Source organism: Dendrobates tinctorius, unplaced genomic scaffold (assembly GCF_039654945.1).
Source record: "Dendrobates tinctorius isolate UK_male_01 unplaced genomic scaffold, ASM3965494v1 ptg000029l, whole genome shotgun sequence".
Taxonomy (NCBI): domain Eukaryota; kingdom Metazoa; phylum Chordata; class Amphibia; order Anura; family Dendrobatidae; genus Dendrobates; species Dendrobates tinctorius.
In genome coordinates this window covers 20,426,397-20,444,512 of record NW_027361697.1, presented here as the reverse complement: position 1 = coordinate 20,444,512, position 18,116 = coordinate 20,426,397, and positions in this window count along the sequence as shown.

Below are 18,116 nucleotides of genomic sequence, written 5' to 3'. Positions count from 1 at the left end.
GGGGAGCATTCCTCCTCATTCCCCAGTTTTTTATTGAACATTGACATTTTCCATTGGATTGCTGGGTTGGTGGAAGAGTTGGCATGTTTCCGGCTTCCCCAATCCGAAGATGGGTTTATAGTCTTGGACTTATCTTCCGGTGTGATCTACGGGTCAACAACAACGAGTTGGACTTTAAAAATGTTTGATGTTTATTATTGCATACATGTTTTTCTCTTTTCTCTTGTTTTTCAGGTTCGAACGACTTCGAAGAATTACGGACATCGTGAAATCCAAGGATTTCAGACGGGGAGTGTCATGTCCCACGACTTGGGAAATCATTTAATATTTGCATTGTTTGTGTTGCATCATCTGTTGCTAGGCAGAAGTTTGCCTTTCCCTGTATTTTGTTACAACTCTCTCCCTGTAGTCCTGTGATGTATGTTTGTTCCCTCCTTCATTCTCCATTTTGTGATTGTCCCTCCATCTGTATGCATCCTGTTACATGTCCTCTGAAGAATATTCCTTTTTACCTGCTGCTTTCATCATAATACAAGAATTTCAGTTAAAGCATCCCTCTTTTCCTGGAGTCTTCTTACATGAGATCGTGGCTGAGTTAAGCTGTCTGATTAATCGGTATGAACGTGAGTACAGGTCGATACGGAAGGGGCCCAGAAAGAGAGGTCTATCCAGGCACCATACGTTCTACATATCCATGAGTCAGAATACCCACCTTGGTGGTTGATATAAGCCACGGTGACCTGATTGTCGGAGAATACTCGTATGTGATGGCCCTGTAGATACACAAGGAGCTTTTTAGCTGCCTGCTCCACTGCTGTCAAATCTTTTAGGTTAGACGACATTTCTATCTGATGATGCTCCCATAGGCCCTGGACTAGCATCTCACCCATATGGGCCCCCCAACCGGAAGGGCTAGCATCCGTGGTGACTATGCGGGTTATGTTATACTCCCAGGGTACCTGTCACGCAGGGCTTAGGTCAACTAAGGCAGAAATACCCGGGGCCCCTGTGATGTCCCTTTAACTAGGGGAAACCCTGTCTGACCCTCAACCCAGGGTTTTTGCTGAAGGTGCAAATGCCTGAGCCTCCACCCTTTCCTTATCTCCTGCTCAGCCCTAAGCTTAACCCTCCACCCTCCACCCAGTGAGGAGACAAACCACCAAAGCCCCAAACAATAAAGACAGACAGGGAGAACTTAAACTGCACCGCGCCGCATACACACAGGACTATACAGTAATGTGAACAGGGCACAACAAAACACAAATATGGGAAGGCGAGAAGGTAACAATGGATCATACGATACCAGATATGAATCTCTCTCTCTCTCCAACACCTCCACTCCAGACCGGAACCACTTGGTATGACACACAAGCTATAATCGGCGACGCCCATAGGCCAGCACGACTATTTAAAGACCGTGGGCGTGACCAAACATCCAACCTGATCTTCAGCTAGATTAACCCCCGATAGCCTGAGAAACTCAAGCCGGCGCCACTGAGGCTATAGTGGACGGAGGTGGAACTACCTCTGCCTGCCGGTCGCTGTGGTGTGAATAGCGTCCGACATGACAGTACCCCGTCTTCTACGAGGGACCCCAGGGCCCTCAAGACTCATAGGACCCGGCTTGTCCGGATGACGACGGTGAAAAGAACTGACCAGCCGATCTGCATGTATGTCCGAGGCTGGTACCCAAGACCTCTCCTCCGGACCATACCCCCGCCAGTGTACCAAATACTTGAGGGCCCTGGGGCGCACTACTCGAGAGTCCACTACCTTGGAGACCTCAAACTCTAAATCGCCATCCACCATGACTGGAGGTGGCATCGGCGTCGTGTCCACAGAGCCTACCACCTTTTTCAATAAAGCCCTGTGAAACACGTTGTGTATCTTGTATACTGCAGGGAGTTCCAACCGATACGCAACTGGGTTAATTATGGCAGCAATCTTAAAAGGCCCAATAAACCTTGGACCCAATTTTAAAGATGGAATTTTGAGTTTTATATTTTTAGTCGCTAACCACACCCATTCACCCACACACAGGTCCGGACCTGGCACGCGTCTACTGTCAGCCACCCGCTTGTACCTCGCACTCATGCTCAACAACCGCTGTTTCACCCTCCTCCAGACCGATGATAATTGATCTCCTAGCTGGTCCTCCTCCGGGATGCCCCCCCGAGTCACCCTGACGTAAGGTACAAAATTGAGGATGTTGACCGTAAACACAAAAGAACGGAGACTCTCCCGATGACTCTTCACGGTGATTATTTAACGCGAACTCGGCCAGAGGAAGGAAAGTAGACCACTCCTCTTGGTTGTCGGACACAAAGCATCGTAAATACTGCTCCAGATTTTGGTTCATGCGCTCAGTTTGACCATTTGACTGTGGATGAAACGCCGATGAATGTGACAACTTGATCCCCAAACGTGAGCAAAAAGCTTTCCAAAACCTCGCAACAAATTGAGTTCCCCTATCAGATACTATGTCCGAAGGAACTCCGTGGAGTCTGACCACCTCCTGCACAAACACCTGAGCCAACGTCTTCGCATTGGGGATCAAGTTGTCACATTCATCGGCGTTTCATCCACAGTCAAATGGTCAAACTGAGCGCATGAACCAAAATCTGGAGCAGTATTTACGATGCTTTGTGTCCGACAACCGAGAGGAGTGGTCTACTTTCCTTCCTCTGGCCGAGTTCGCGTTAAATAATCACCGTCAAGAGTAGAGTTGAGCGAAACGGGTCGAAAAAATTCAAAAGTCGCCGACTTTTGGCAAAGTCGGGTTTCATGAAACGAAACCTGACCCTAGGATGAGGTCGGCCACGAGGTCGGCGACTTACACGCCAAAGTCGCGTTTCAAAAGTTTGTTTTGCGCTCTTTTTCAGCCAATCAGGATCCACGGACACTGTGGGCAACGTGATGACCTAGGCACGGGTCACCACCATCTTTCAGAAGGGCATGCAAGTGATTGGCTTGCTTTGGTGGGCGTCACAGGGGGTATAAAAGGGCGTGCACACCGACCGCCATCTTACTTCTGCCGATCTTAGTATAGGGAGAGGTTGCTGCTGATTCTGTAGGGAGAGCGTTAGGCAGGGAAGAAGACAAAAAAACTGCTTCTGCTGCTAGCGATTTGGCCTGCACAACACACAAGTCACTGTGTGTGCAGTGCAAGGGGAGGCTATATTGTGGTGTATCAGTGGTGTTGGTTGTTGGGCTGCCTTTTAAGGCTTCCTGACACGCTGGCATTGCTGTTTACCCACTGCTCCGCAAACTGCTTTTTTAAAAGCAATTCAATCTCCCTTATCCTCTAGTCACTTTTGTCACAGCTGTGCCATCGAGCGTGTCACATAGCGCTCAGATATCAGTGGGCCTCACACAATCCACAAGTGTCCAGTGTCCAAAAGTGTGCGCAGAGATTCAAAATCTCCATTATCCTCTCGTCACTTTGGTCACAGGCAGCTGTGCCATCGAGCGTGTCACATAGCGCTCAGATATCAGTGGGCCTCACACAATCCACAAGTGTCCAGTGTCCAAAAGTGTGCGCAGAGATTCAAAATCTCCATTATCCTCTCGTCACTTTGGTCACAGGCATCTGTGCCATCGAGCGTGTCACATAGTGCTCAGATATCAGTGGGCCTCACACAATCCACAAGTGTCCAGTGTCCAAATTGCGCGCAGAGATTCAAAATCTCCATTATCCTCTCGTCACTTTTGTCACAGGCAGCTGTGCCATCGAGCCTGTCACATAGCGCTCAGATATCAGTGGGCCTCACACAATCCACAAGTGTCCAGTGTCCAAAAGTGTGCGCAGAGATTCAAAATCTCCATTATCCTCTCGTCACTTTTGTCACAGGCAGCTGTGCCATCGAGCCTGTCACATAGCGCTCAGATATCAGTGGGCCTCACACAATCCACAAGTGTCCAGTGTCCAAAAGTGTGCGCAGAGATTCAAAATCTCCATTATCCTCTCGTCACTTTTGTCACAGGCAGCTGTGCCATTGAGCCTGTCACATAGCGCTCAGATATCAGTGGGCCTCACACAATCCACAAGTGTCCAGTGTCCAAAAGTGTGCGCAGAGATTCAAAATCTCCATTATCCTCTCGTCACTTTGGTCACAGGCAGCTGTGCCATCGAGCGTGTCACATAGCGCTCAGATATCAGTGGGCCTCACACAATCCAAAAGTGTCCACTGTCCACAAGTGTGTGCAGAAATTCTAAATCTCCCCTGTCCTATAGACACCTTGTACCTTGTTTTACATTACTATATAGTTTGTTGGATTTTGTCTACATTTCTACCAAAAATGAGGAAGGCTGGTGGAAGAGGCCGTGGAATTGGGCGGGGGTTGGCAGCTGGTAATGATGGTGTTGGTGGTGTATCTGATGGTAGTGGCAAGAGCAAAATAGGACCGAATGCAGGAGGTGCTGACCCTGCGTCATCGTCTGGCTACATAAGGCCTCGAACGCTTAGTTTTCTAGGAGTTGTCAAACCGCTTTTAAAGGCAAAGCATCAGGAAAAAGTTTTGTCTTACATTGCTGACTCAGCCTCCAGCTCTATTGCCTCCTCTTCTTCAGTTGTAAAAAGTAAAAGCACTGAGTCGTCATTGGAGGCTCATGTTCATGAACCACACCTTTCCTTGTGTCCTTCACCCCAACCAAGATTGAAGGATGACGCAGGCCATACTACTGATTACTCCATGGAGCTGTTTTCACATACCATGCCTGGATTATCAAGTGAAATGGTGAATTACCCAGGCCAAGATGAATCTGACATGGAGTGCACTGATGCACAGCCGCTGAAGGATGATTCTGCTGGTACATTCACTCAGAGCACTACATTGTCCTCGCAGTGTACAGAGCCAGATTTTGACCCTGATGAGACTCAGGTGCCCCTTCCCGCACACTATACCACCATACACGGTGACACAGAGAAAGGTGCACATGACATAGAAGAGGAGGTGATGGATGACCCAGTTGTTGACCCAGATTGGCATCCATTGGGGGAAGAGGGTGCTGCTTCCAATAGCTCAGATGAGGAGCATCCACAGCAGACATCAACATCGCAACAGCTGTTATCTGGCAGGCCCGGAGCACTCCAAAGACAGGTTCCAAACATCAAAAGAGTTGCTGGACAGCTTGTCCAGAGGGTCAAAAGATCACAGCGTGCTAGGCCGCAAAATGTCTGCCAAAGTAGGAAGAGTGCAGTGTGGCACTTTTTTGAACAAAATCCTCATGATCAGGCCAAGGTTATCTGTAAGAAGTGCGCAAAGACCTTTAGCCGAGGGAAAAATCTGAAAAATTTGAATACCAGTTGCATGCTTAGACATTTAACCAGCATGCACTTGCAAGCGTGGACACAACACCAAACCTCAAGTGCCACATGTGCAACTGATCACAACGAAGGTAGTCAGCAACGCTACATTGTTTCCCCCACTGTAAGCCCACCGGTTAGCACAGCAGCAAATGTTGAGGTGTCGTTGCAAGACCACAGCAGTCAGGGAATCCCACTGTTATATCAACGAAAGACTGATTCTAGGCCATCAGAAAGAACACCAACTCCATCACCATCATCAACCCTCTCTCAGTCCGCCCTGTCCACCGCTACTTCCACCATATGCAGCTCTCAAGTCCAGCTCACCCTCCCAGACACTATGAGTAGGTCAAGAAAGTACTCAGTCTCTCATCCGCGTACACTGGGTTTGAACGCCCACATTGCCAAACTAATCTCGTTTGAGATGATGCCCTTTCGGTTGGTGGAAAGCACAGCTTTCCGCGAACTCATGGCCTATGCAGTACCATGCTATGACCTACCCTGTCGCCACTTCTTCTCTCGCAAAGCCATCCCAGCCCTCCACCATCATGTGAAAGACCGCACTGTCCATGCACTCAAGCAGTCAGTGAGCGGAAAGGTGCACCTCACAACTGATGCATGGTCCAGTCGGCATGGCCAGGGCCGTTACGTGTCCATCACTGCGCACTGGGTTAATGTGGTGGATGCAGGGTCCACAGGGGACAGCGGTGGTGGGACAGTGCTGCCTAGCCCACGGTATAGGAAACAGTTGGCTGTAGGCGTTCGACCCTCCTCCTCCTCCTCCAGAAGCGAAAGCTCGTCCACAGAGCGCAGTCGTACGAGCACTCCATCTGCAGCTGCCACTGTTGCACACGATGTGTCCCCCTATCGAGCAGCTAGTGGAAAGCGTCAGCAGGCTGTGTTGCAGATGATGTGTTTGGGCGACAGACACACCGCCGAGGTGCTGGCCGAGTACTTGAAGCGACAAACTGAGTCATGGCTGGGCAGTGTACATCTTGAGGCAGGCAAGGTAGTTAGTGATAACGGCCGTAATTTTGTGGCAGCCATAGCCCTTTCAAAACTCAGCCACATACCTTGCTTGGCTCACACCTTGAACCTGGTGGTGCAGTGTTTCCTCAAAAATTATCCGGAGTTAACAGCCCTGCTCCAGAAGGTGCGAAGACTGTGCGCGCACATCCGCCGGTCGCCTGTACACTCCGTTCGTATGCAGAAGCTGCAGCGATTGCTCCACCTTCCCAACCACCGCCTCATTATCGACATTGCAACAAGGTGGAACTCCACCCTGCACATGGTGGAGCGGCTGTGCGAGCAGAGGCAGGCCATAATGCATTTGTGGGAGGATACACGGCCAGGCACTTTGAGAGCAGACATGGAGTTGACAGGCGTGCAGTGGTCGAAGCTGAAAGACCTTTGTAAAGTCCTTCAGTGTTTTGAGGAATGCACATGGCTGGTAAGCGCAGACGACGCCATCCTAAGCATGAGCATCCCACTTATGCGTCTGCTCATGCAAACTTTGACGCACCTTAAGGAGCAGGCGTCTGCAGCCAATGTTGATGAGGAGGAAGAGGAGGAGGGAATCCTTGATGACATTCAGCCATTGTCTGCTCAGGGACCTCTCCTGGACGAGGTGGAGGAAGAAGAGGAGGAGGAGGAGGATGATGGGGATGATTACTTAGGGGAGGAGGATGCATCTCGTGGGGCAAGTGAAAATGTTGGCGTGGCAAGGTCTGGTACAGGGTTTGTGCGTGACTGGAGGGATGTGGATTTGCCAGAAAGTGCTCCTCCACCCAGCACTCGCAGTGCATCATTGACACCGGGAACATTGGCCCACATGTCAGATTATGCCTTGCGGATCCTAAAAAGGGACCCCCGCATTGCCAAAATGATGAACGATGACGACTACTGGTTGGCCAGCATCCTGGATCCACGCTATAAAGGCAAATTACAAAACATCATGCCACAGGAGAACCTTGACCTAATATTGGCTAATAAACAAGCAACTCTGGTAAATCGGTTGCTTGAGGCATTCCCAGCACACAGCAGCGGTGATGGTTCTCACACGAGCCGTACGGGCCGGGGGCAGCTTGGCAGAGGTGTTCGTGGTGCACACAGCAGAAGTGGCGTTGGAGACAGGGGTTTCATGACAATGTTGTGGACTGATTTTTCAAATACCGCTCACACAACTGGTAATACTGCATCGATGGAAAGTGACAGGAGACAGCAGTTGTCAACTATGGTTACAAACTACTTTTCCTCCCATATCGATGTTCTCCCACACAGGTCATTCCCCTTTGACTATTGGGCCGCTAAACTGGACACCTGGCCTGAATTGGCCCAATATGCCTTACAGGAGCTCGCTTGCCCAGCTGCAAGTGTGCTATCGGAAAGAGTCTTCAGTGCAGCTGGATCAATCCTGACAGAAAAAAGGACCCGTCTGTCAACCCAAAATGTGGATGATCTAACCTTCATTAAAATGAACCACGCATGGGTTTCCAAGGATTTTGTCCCACCTTCCCCTGATGACACATAGGGTGACAGAAAAATGGCTTGCTTTGGTCCACCTCTTCCTGGTACTTCACCTATTTCGCCTTTTGCATCAGCTGAATGTTCAACATCAACATATGCCACTTTCTAAAACTCCCTAACTGTGCTGCCTCCCCCCCATGGCCGGGGTCACCACCTACCACACGACACCGTGCGAGTGCCGTTGCCCTGGACAGGTGGGTAGGCCGACTCTTGGGCGCGGGCACTGGCACAGGGTCCCTCATAGTGCAATCAAGTGTCTCTGACGGTGGTGGTGCACACCCGCCGTCAGACACACCGCTGTACTATGAGGGGCCCAGTGCCAGTACCGACGCCCACGAGTGGGCCCCCCTTGCTTGGGCAGGGCCCCAGCATTTGCAATCTTTACCTCTCCCTGCTCCTCCGCTGTGTAATCTGGGCCGTCAAATCCATACTGTGCCTGACACCGTCTGAGCCTGCCTCCTGAGACATATATTTTGAATGTGTACGCTATCCATACATGTTATCCGGGGATACGGTACCCTTTCTAACCTTTGTGCAATCACGTGCAATCCATACTGGGCCTAACACCGTCTGAGCCTGCCTCATGCTGTATAGACATATATTTTGAATGTGTACGCTATCCATACATGTTATCCAGGGATACGGTACCCTTTCTAACCTTTGTGCAATCACGTGCAATCCATACTGGGCCTAACACCGTCTGAGCCTGCCTCATGCTGTATAGACATATATTTTGAATGTGTACGCTATCCATACATGTTATCCAGGGATACGGTACCCTTTCTAACCTTTGTGCAATCACGTGCAATCCATACTGGGCCTGACACCGTCTGAGCCTGCCTCCTGAGACATATATTTTGAATGTGTACGCTATCCATACATGTTATCCGGGGATACGGTACCCTTTCTAACCTTTGTGCAATCACGTGCAATCCATACTGGGCCTGACACCGTCTGAGCCTGCCTCATGCTTTATAGACATATATTTTGAATGTGTACGCTATCCATACATGTTATCCAGGGATACGGTACCCTTTCTAACCTTTGTGCAATCACGTGCAATCCATACTGGGCCTGACACCGTCTGAGCCTGCCTCCTGAGACATATATTTTGAATGTGTACGCTATCCATACATGTTATCCGGGGATACGGTACCCTTTCTAACCTTTGTGCAATCACGTGCAATCCATACTGGGCCTAACACCGTCTGAGCCTGCCTCATGCTGTATAGACATATATTTTGAATGTGTACGCTATCCATACATGTTATCCGGGGATACTGTACCCTTTCTAACCTTTGTGCAATCACGTGCAATCCATACTGGGCCTAACACCGTCTGAGCCTGCCTCATGCTGTATAGACATATATTTTGAATGTGTAAGCTATCCATACATGTTATCCAGGGATACGGTACCCTTTCTAACCTTTGTGCAATCACGTGCAATCCATACTGGGCCTAACACCGTCTGAGCCTGCCTCATGCTGTATAGACATATATTTTGAATGTGTACGCTATCCATACATGTTATCCAGGGATACGGTACCCTTTCTAACCTTTGTGCAATCACGTGCAATCCATACTGGGCCTAACACCGTCTGAGCCTGCCTCATGCTGTATAGACATATATTTTGAATGTGTACGCTATCCATACATGTTATCCAGGGATACGGTACCCTTTCTAACCTTTGTGCAATCACGTGCAATCCATACTGGGCCTAACACCGTCTGAGCCTGCCTCATGCTGTATAGACATATATTTTGAATGTGTACGCTATCCATACATGTTATCCAGGGATACGGTACCCTTTCTAACCTTTGTGCAATCACGTGCAATCCATACTGGGCCTAACACCGTCTGAGCCTGCCTCATGCTGTATAGACATATATTTTGAATGTGTACGCTATCCATACATGTTATCCAGGGATACGGTACCCTTTCTAACCTTTGTGCAATCACGTGCAATCCATACTGGGCCTGACACCGTCTGAGCCTGCCTCCTGAGACATATATTTTGAATGTGTACACTATCCATACATGTTATCCAGGGATACGGTACCATTTCTAACCTTTGTGCAATCACGTGCAATCCATACTGGGCCTGACACCGTCTGAGCCTGCCTCCTGAGACATATATTTTGAATGTGTACGCTATCCATACATGTTATCCAGGGATACGGTACCCTTTCTAACCTTTGTGCAATCACGTGCAATCCATACTGGGCGTGAGAACGGCTGGCGAGCTGTTAAGCAAGCTACAGCACCTGTCCAGACAAGTACAGGGATTCCCTAGCGAGGAGACTTATTTGATTGTTTTCAATGTTGAGACAGCAATTTTTGGGGAGAACTATACTCTGGAGAATGATAGTGTCACGGGGGCTTAGTTCAACTAAGGCTGGAATACCCGGGGCCCCTGTGGTGTCCCTTTACTAGGGGAAACCCTGTCTGACCCTCAACCCAGGGTTTTTGCTGAAGGTGCAAATGCCTGAGCCTCCGACCTTTCCTTATCTCCTGCTCAGCCCTGCACTTAACCCTCCACCCTCCACCCAGTGAGAAGTCACCACCAAAGCTCCCACACAAATAATGACAGACAGGGAGAACTTAAACTGCACTGCGCCGCACACACACAGGAATAAACAGTAATGTGAACAGGGCACAACTAAACACAAATATGGGAAGGAGAAAGGATAACGACGGATCATACGACACCAGATATGAATCTCTCTCTCTTGAACACCTCCACTCCAGACCGGAACCACTTGGTATGAAACACAAGCTATAATCGGCGACGCCCATAGGCCAGCATGACTATTTAAAGACCGTGGGCGTGACTAACCATCCAACCTGGTCTCCAGCAGGATTAACCCCCGAGAGCCTGAAGATCAGGCCGGCGCCACTGAGGCTATAGTGGCTGGAGGTGGAACTACCTCTGCCTGCCGGATGCTGTGGTGTGAACAGCGTCCGACATGACAGATAGATGGGGCCCACCATACACTGGAACATTCCAAAGGTGGACATCAGACACTGGAGCAGCATTTACAGGGCCCATTATACACTAGAGCATTAGAAATGGGGCCCATTATGTTTGGAGCATTATTTAGGCCCATAAGACAGTGGAGCTTCATCCATGGGGACCAACATATACTGTAGCATTATGTGGAGCTCATCATATACTGTTTCAAACATTATATGGGACCAATGATTCTGTATGGAGAAATAGATGGGCCTCGTCATGAGATGTAAAAAGTGAGGTATTTTTCATTGTACTATACCGCTATTTATCTGCCGTATCGGAGCATGATGAGTTGTGGTATGTGTTAAAGGGGCGCTCTTTCGCCCAGGGCACATGAAAACCTGCAGCCAGCCCTCCCCCCCCAACTTTAGCCAAATAACCCCCATTTTTCAGTGCGTAACTTGTATTATGAAGTTAATTAAGGTTGACAAGCTTAAGTAAGAAGAATTGATGCTTTTGGCATTCAAATGGGCACTGTAGGTGTGTTTCCTGTCCTCCTCTCACTGCCGACTTTTATTCCCCATTGACTTACATTGGGTTTTGTGTTTCGGGACGACCCCGACTTTTCCCTATAATCGGACGATCTTGCTCGACCCGACTTTTGGAAAAGTCGGGTTTCACGAAACGAAACGCGACCCTAAAAAACCAAAAGTCGCTCAACTCTAGTCAAGAGTCATCGGGAGAGTCTCCGTTCTTTTGTGTTTACGGTCAACATCCTCAATTTTGTACCTTACGTCAGGGTGACTCGGGGGGCATCCCGGAGGAGGACCAGCTAGGAGCTCAATTATCATCGGTCTGGAGGAGGGTGAAACAGCGATTGTTGAGCATGAGTGCAAGGTACAAGCGGGTGGCTGACAGTAGACGCGTGCCAGGTCCGGACCTGTGTGTGGGTGAATGGGTGTGGTTAGCGACTAAAAATATAAAACTCAAAATTCCATCTTTAAAATTGGGTCCAAGGTTTATTGGGCCTTTTAAGATTGCTGCCATAATTAACCCAGTTGCGTATCAGTTGGAACTCCCTGCAGTATACAATATACACAACGTGTTTCACAGGGCTTTATTGAAAAAGGTGGTAGGCTCTGTGGACACGACGCCGATGCCACCTCCAGTCATGATGGATGGCGATTTAGAGTTTGAGGTCTCCAAGGTAGTGGACTCTCGAGTAGTGCGCCGTACTCTTCAGTATTTGGTACACTGGCGGGGGTATGGTCCGGAGGAGAGGTCTTGGGTACCAGCCTCGGACATACATGCAGATCGGCTGGTCAGTTCTTTTCACCGTCGTCATCCGGACAAGCCGGGTCCTATGAGTCTTGAGGGCCCTGGGGTCCCTCGTAGAAGACGGGGTACTGTCATGTCGGACGCTATTCACACCACAGCGTCCGGCAGGCAGAGATAGTTCCACCTCCGTCCACTATAGCCTCAGTGGCGCCGGCTTGAGTTTCTCAGGCTATCGGGGGTTAATCTAGCTGAAGATCAGGTTGGATGTTTGGTCACGCGGGGCTTAGGTCAACTAAGGCAGAAATACCCGGGGCCCCTGTGATGTCCCTTTAACTAGGGGAAACCCTGTCTGACCCTCAACCCAGGGTTTTTGCTGAAGGTGCAAATGCCTGAGCCTCCACCCTTTCCTTATCTCCTGCTCAGCCCTAAGCTTAACCCTCCACCCTCCACCCAGTGAGGAGACAAACCACCAAAGCCCCAAACAATAAAGACAGACAGGGAGAACTTAAACTGCACCGCGCCGCATACACACAGGACTATACAGTAATGTGAACAGGGCACAACAAAACACAAATATGGGAAGGCGAGAAGGTAACAATGGATCATACGACACCAGATATGAATCTCTCTCTCTCCAACACCTCCACTCCAGACCGGAACCACTTGGTGTGACACACAAGCTATAATCGGCGACGCCCATAGGCCAGCACGACTATTTAAAGACCGTGGGCGTGACCAAACATCCAACCTGATCTTCAGCTAGATTAACCCCCGATAGCCTGAGAAACTCAAGCCGGCGCCACTGAGGCTATAGTGGACGGAGGTGGAACTACCTCTGCCTGCCGGACGCTGTGGTGTGAATAGCGTCCGACATGACAGTACCCCTCTAGATAAATTATCCTTGTCTAGCCACCACTCTAGGGACTCCCTTGTGTTTCGGGACAAGGTTAGCTGGCCCTCCGAGTAACACCCAAGGATTTTTTGACGTAATAAAACCTCGCCCTGTAGTTTCCTTGCATGAAACTGGGCCCTCTGGACTGCCGGGATACAGGCCGAGAGAGAACCCAGAAGGGACTTGGCTTTCCTGAGGGACATGGTGCGGTTATTGGAGGCGTTCAGTACCTGGTAGTGCAGGCAAACAAGCTTCTCCGGAGGCAGACGGCATTCCTGTTTCTCAGAATCTAGGATTAGGCCCAACAATTGTTGGACTCTCATCGGTTGCAACCGAGATTTTTTGATGTTCAGCAACCATCCTAACCACTCTAGGGCAGACATTGCCCTCTGTAGCTGTTCCAAACAATGATCCGCCATTTTGCCTACAATAAGGAAGTCGTCCAGGTAGGGGACCACTAGAATGTCTGATTCACGTAGATGGGCCATGACCTCCGCTACCACTTTAGTAAATACTCGGGGGGCGACCACCACCCTAAAGGGGAGGGCCGCATATTGGAAATGTCGAACTGACCCATCTAACTGAACCGCCACTCTGAGGAAACGCTGATGAGCTGCATGAATGGGTATATGGTAGTAGGCGTCCTTTAAATCTAACACCACCATAAAGCAGTTTTGGAACAGCAATTTTATTGTGGATTTAATTGTTTCCATTTTGAACGGACGTATGACCAGAAACTCGTTGAGGGCCTTAAGGTTTATTATAGTCCTAAAGGAGCCGTCTGGCTTGCGGACCAGGAACAGAGGGGAGTAGAAACCCTTCCCCCATTCTCCCTCTGGAACCTCTATTAGGACCTTCTTGCCGCACAGATCATGAACCTCGGCCTCCAGGGCAGCTTGTTCTGAAGTGGAAGACCTGAGTGGGGTGACTTTAAATCGATCATGGGGAACCCTGGAGAATTCTAGTCACAGTCCCACAGCTATCACCCCCAGTATCCAGTTGCTATTAGAGATCAGCGACCAGGTTGGGTAGAAGGCAGCTAGTCTCCCTCCTACCAGGGCAACTAGTCATTGGGGCGGCTTCTTCGTGTCGCGAGCTGGACCTTCCTGGCGCCCCCCTCCTCCAAACATAAATCCTGTACCTTTCCTTCTTTTCTCATCCCATCTGCCCTGATTTCTGGACGGCCTTCTACGGAAATAGCCTTTCCTGGTAAAGGGAAGTCTATAAGAAGGGTTCGGCAGACTGGGGAATTTCTTTTTGTCATCCCCAGCTTTTTCAAATAGTTCGTCCAGGACGGGGCCGAATAGATACTCCCCCTCACAAGGAATGGAACAGAGTCGGGACCGGGCCTGAATATCTCCCGGCCAGCACTTTAACCAGAGCGCTCTTCGCGCTGCATTAGATAGTCCCGCGGCTCTAGCCGCCATCCTTGCAGAGTCTGCTGAAGCATCGGCTAAAAACGCAGCGGCATTCTGGATGATCGGCAGATTTTTTCGAATGGATGCTCTTGAGGCTCCGTTTTTTAGCTGGGAATCCAGTTGATATAGCCAGACCATCATGGATCTGGCTGTACATGTGGCAGCTATCGCTGGTCTTAGTGCGCCTGCTGACATCTCCCATGTTCCCTTTAGAAAAGAATCTGCTTTTTTATCCAGCGGATCTTTCAAGGAGGCCATATCATCAAAGGGTATGGAGGATTTTTTGGACGCTTTGGCTACTGCTGCGTCCAGCTTAGGGGCCTTATCCCATCTGCTTACTACTGGGTCATCAAAGGGGTATCTCCGCTTGAAAGCTGGTGGCATGGTGCCCCTTTTTTCAGGCCTCTTCTATTCTCTATCTATCAGGCTCTGGACTTTATCATTTAATGGAAAAGCCCTGCGTTTTCTGGGGTCTAGACCCCCGAACATCATGTCCTGTGCTGAGAGTTCCGGTTTTGTGTCTGCTACCCCCATGGTGGACCTTATTGCTTTAACTAGTCTATCCATTTGATCTAAGGGGAAGCAGAACCAGCTAGAGTCTTCATCGGAGGAAGACGAAGAGGAGGCCGAGGAGTCTGAGGAGTTATCGTCTTTCCTAGGGGCGACTGAGGACTCCGAGCCTGAAAAACTAGCCTTTCTTCTTCTAGAAGATTCCCCTTGAGATAGGACTTTCATCTCTGACCTGATTATCTCCCTCAGGCTTGAAGTGAAGTCAGGCGTCTCTTCCGCTACCTGCATAAACAGGGGAGAGTGTAAGGGCCTGACAATCTACCCATTGACTCTCGATCCCTATCAACCCCTACCGTCTGTCGTATGCATGGCTGACATAACTTTTTAGGGTGGCCATCTGGTAAGGGGCAACTACAGAGGGCATATTCCCTGTGCTTCTGTTTTCCCGTAGCTTTCCTCCCCTGCGAAAAAACATAAGGGAACACTGCATCAGGGTACATTCACGGAGATCTCTTACCCATGCAGATGAAGCAGGTACCGGATCACGGAGGGAGGGAGGGGGATCCTTTAGTCTGGAGGAACTTCCGAGTCTCTGTCCGCTTGTTCGTCTCTGTTTCTTTTGCTGGCCACTTGTATGCGGTTTTGTTGTGGCCTGTTTCTGCGGGCGCTCCTGCGCCTCGTCCTGCTGGTCTATGGGGGCTTCCGTCGTATCCATCGCTGGGCCTTTCGGAAGCACCCCAGCAGCGTCCCCGCCTGCCTTATATGACCTCCTGGTGTCCGAGTCAGCAGGGTTCTGGCCGTGGCACCACCCACCCAGGACCCTCCCGCGACCCCCCTGCCGCGCCCGGCCGCCACCCGTGACCCAGGACAGGCGTGCACCCACGGCACACATTGGAAGCCGGCCGGCACCCGACTTCCGGTTTCGGCGTTCCTGGCCCCGTCCCTTCCGCCGCGTCACCCCCGCCGCTCACCTGAGACCGCGGGAGCGCGCGGGAAGGAGCCGGCACGGCGCCCCCAGCCCGGAATGCCTCCAGCCCCACGTGCGCCGCCATGTACCCGCTGACCGGCGCGCCAACGCCGACCCTGATGAAAAGAGGACCAGACCCCGGGGGAATGCACCAGGAGGGGCCCGGGGCATACATACCTGGTGCTGGCACTCTGGAGGCGGTTGTCCACCGGACCCTATGCTCGACCTGCTCCGTCCACTGCCGTGGTGACCTACCCGGCCCCACCGTGGCGCTTCCAGGGACCCCGCGCTGACCGAGGTAGGAGATCCCCCCGCTACCTGGGTCGGTCAGCTGGCCTGGGAATATCCTCGACGACTCCATGACGGACGATCTGTAGGAAGTCCTGTCCTCTAGGAACAGGAAACCAACTGATGCGTGGGAGAGGTGCCACCCTTTTGTATCTGTAGGTTTCCTGTTCCTAAAGGGCGGATACCCTCTCTCAGGTGGTGCTGTCATGGACGACCGAATAAAACCGCAGTGCAGACGCTGCAGAATTTTCTGCGCGGATTTGCTGCAGTTTCAAAACCGCAAAAAGAATTGACATGTCAATTCTTTCTGCGGATTCTGCTGTGGTTTGCCATCTGCTCCATTGTAGAGATGGAAAACCGCAGGGCAGAACCGCAGGCTAATCCGCAGGTCATCTGATCTGCGGATTTTACAAAATCCGCGCGGACAAATCCGCAGAGCATTCCGCAGCATGTGCACACACCCTTACCTTCCCACTGCAGACAGGTCCGTACATCAGTCCAACTCCCCTATGGGTCGCCCCTCAAACCCAGGGCAGCTGGGTACCCGGTACCGGGCCGGTGTCAGGGGGAATGTGTCACAGCAGCAGTGACCCGGTCCGTGGCCCATAGGGGAGGTGGACTGATGTACAGACCTGTCTGCAGTGGGATGGTAAGCCAACGCTGCATGCAGATCAGCTGGGACTGATGGTGTGGTACAGCAAAGATGGTATAGCTCCCCACAGGTGGAGCTGTAGTCCCAAGGCAGTGTAGGTGCAATGGATGAGGAGAGGCACAGAATGGTATAGATGCTGGTACCCAGATGTAGCGGTGCTGAAGGTGTTAGTGGCGAATGAATGGAGGACACCAGGGCTTGTAGTTTCAACGCTTTACCCACAATTCGTGGTACCCACTGGTGCCTGCCTCCATACTGTGTCCTCCGGGGTAGAGACTCAATCAACCTCCCGGGCAAGTCAGGGTTCTCCTCTCCAACACTTCGCCAACATGTGCCTTTCCTGAACGACTCCTCTATTGTGCCTTTTAGTGTGAAGAACTCCAGTACCGTAGTTCTCTGGAATTCCTCCTGTCAGATGTTCCTAGAACCTTACTTGTATGACAGACAGCTGTAGCCTCTATTGGGGACTCCCTTCTCAGAAGTCCTGGCTCTCTATCCAGTTGCTGTTGTGTCCCAAGTCTTTGATGGGAGTAGTGCACTTACAGCCAACTACTCCACCGGTGTCTGCTGCAGAACCATAAGTGTTATGAATGTGTCACTGAGGAGAAAAACAACACACGCTAAGTCTCAGAAAGCCAGAGAGGTTGGTAACTATGCAGATTGCAGATCCCTGATCTTAACACACAACTAGCAGCAGTCGTGGAGCGTGCCTACGATGGTCCTGGATGCCTCGTCACAACCGGAGAGCTAAATAAGCCTAAAGTAAGAAAAAGGAAAACTAACTCCCCCAGAGCAGACCCCAAAGGAAAGACAGCCCCCCACATGTATTGACGGTGAAGCAAGATGAAAACACAAACAAAGGCAGAGAAATAGGCTGAGCAAACGATGGGGCCAAACTAACTTGAAAGGACAGGAAAGGAAAGATACTGTCTGCAATCTGCCAAAAAACCCTACCCAAAATAATGTCCAACACTTTTGATAACAAAATTAACCCTGAAGTCACTAGACTTCTCCCACTATATCAGCACTCTGAAATATTCTGAGACAGAGCAAAAAAGAGGCCAATCTAATAAAGGACAAAAGGCAAATTGGCAAATACAAATAAATAAGAGTGGAAATTCAGCACAGCCTAGCCGGGCTGGCTGACCACACAAAAACTGAGCTGACCAACAAGAGCAAGTGTGAACATTAGCAAAAACAAAACTTAACTTGAGAAGACTGGAGCAGAGCTGAAGTCCAAGACCTGAGAAGCAGACTGAATCACCAGCAACAGGATAGGGCGTCGGCTGTCTTATATCCAGTCTGATACTCCAGAGATTCAGTCA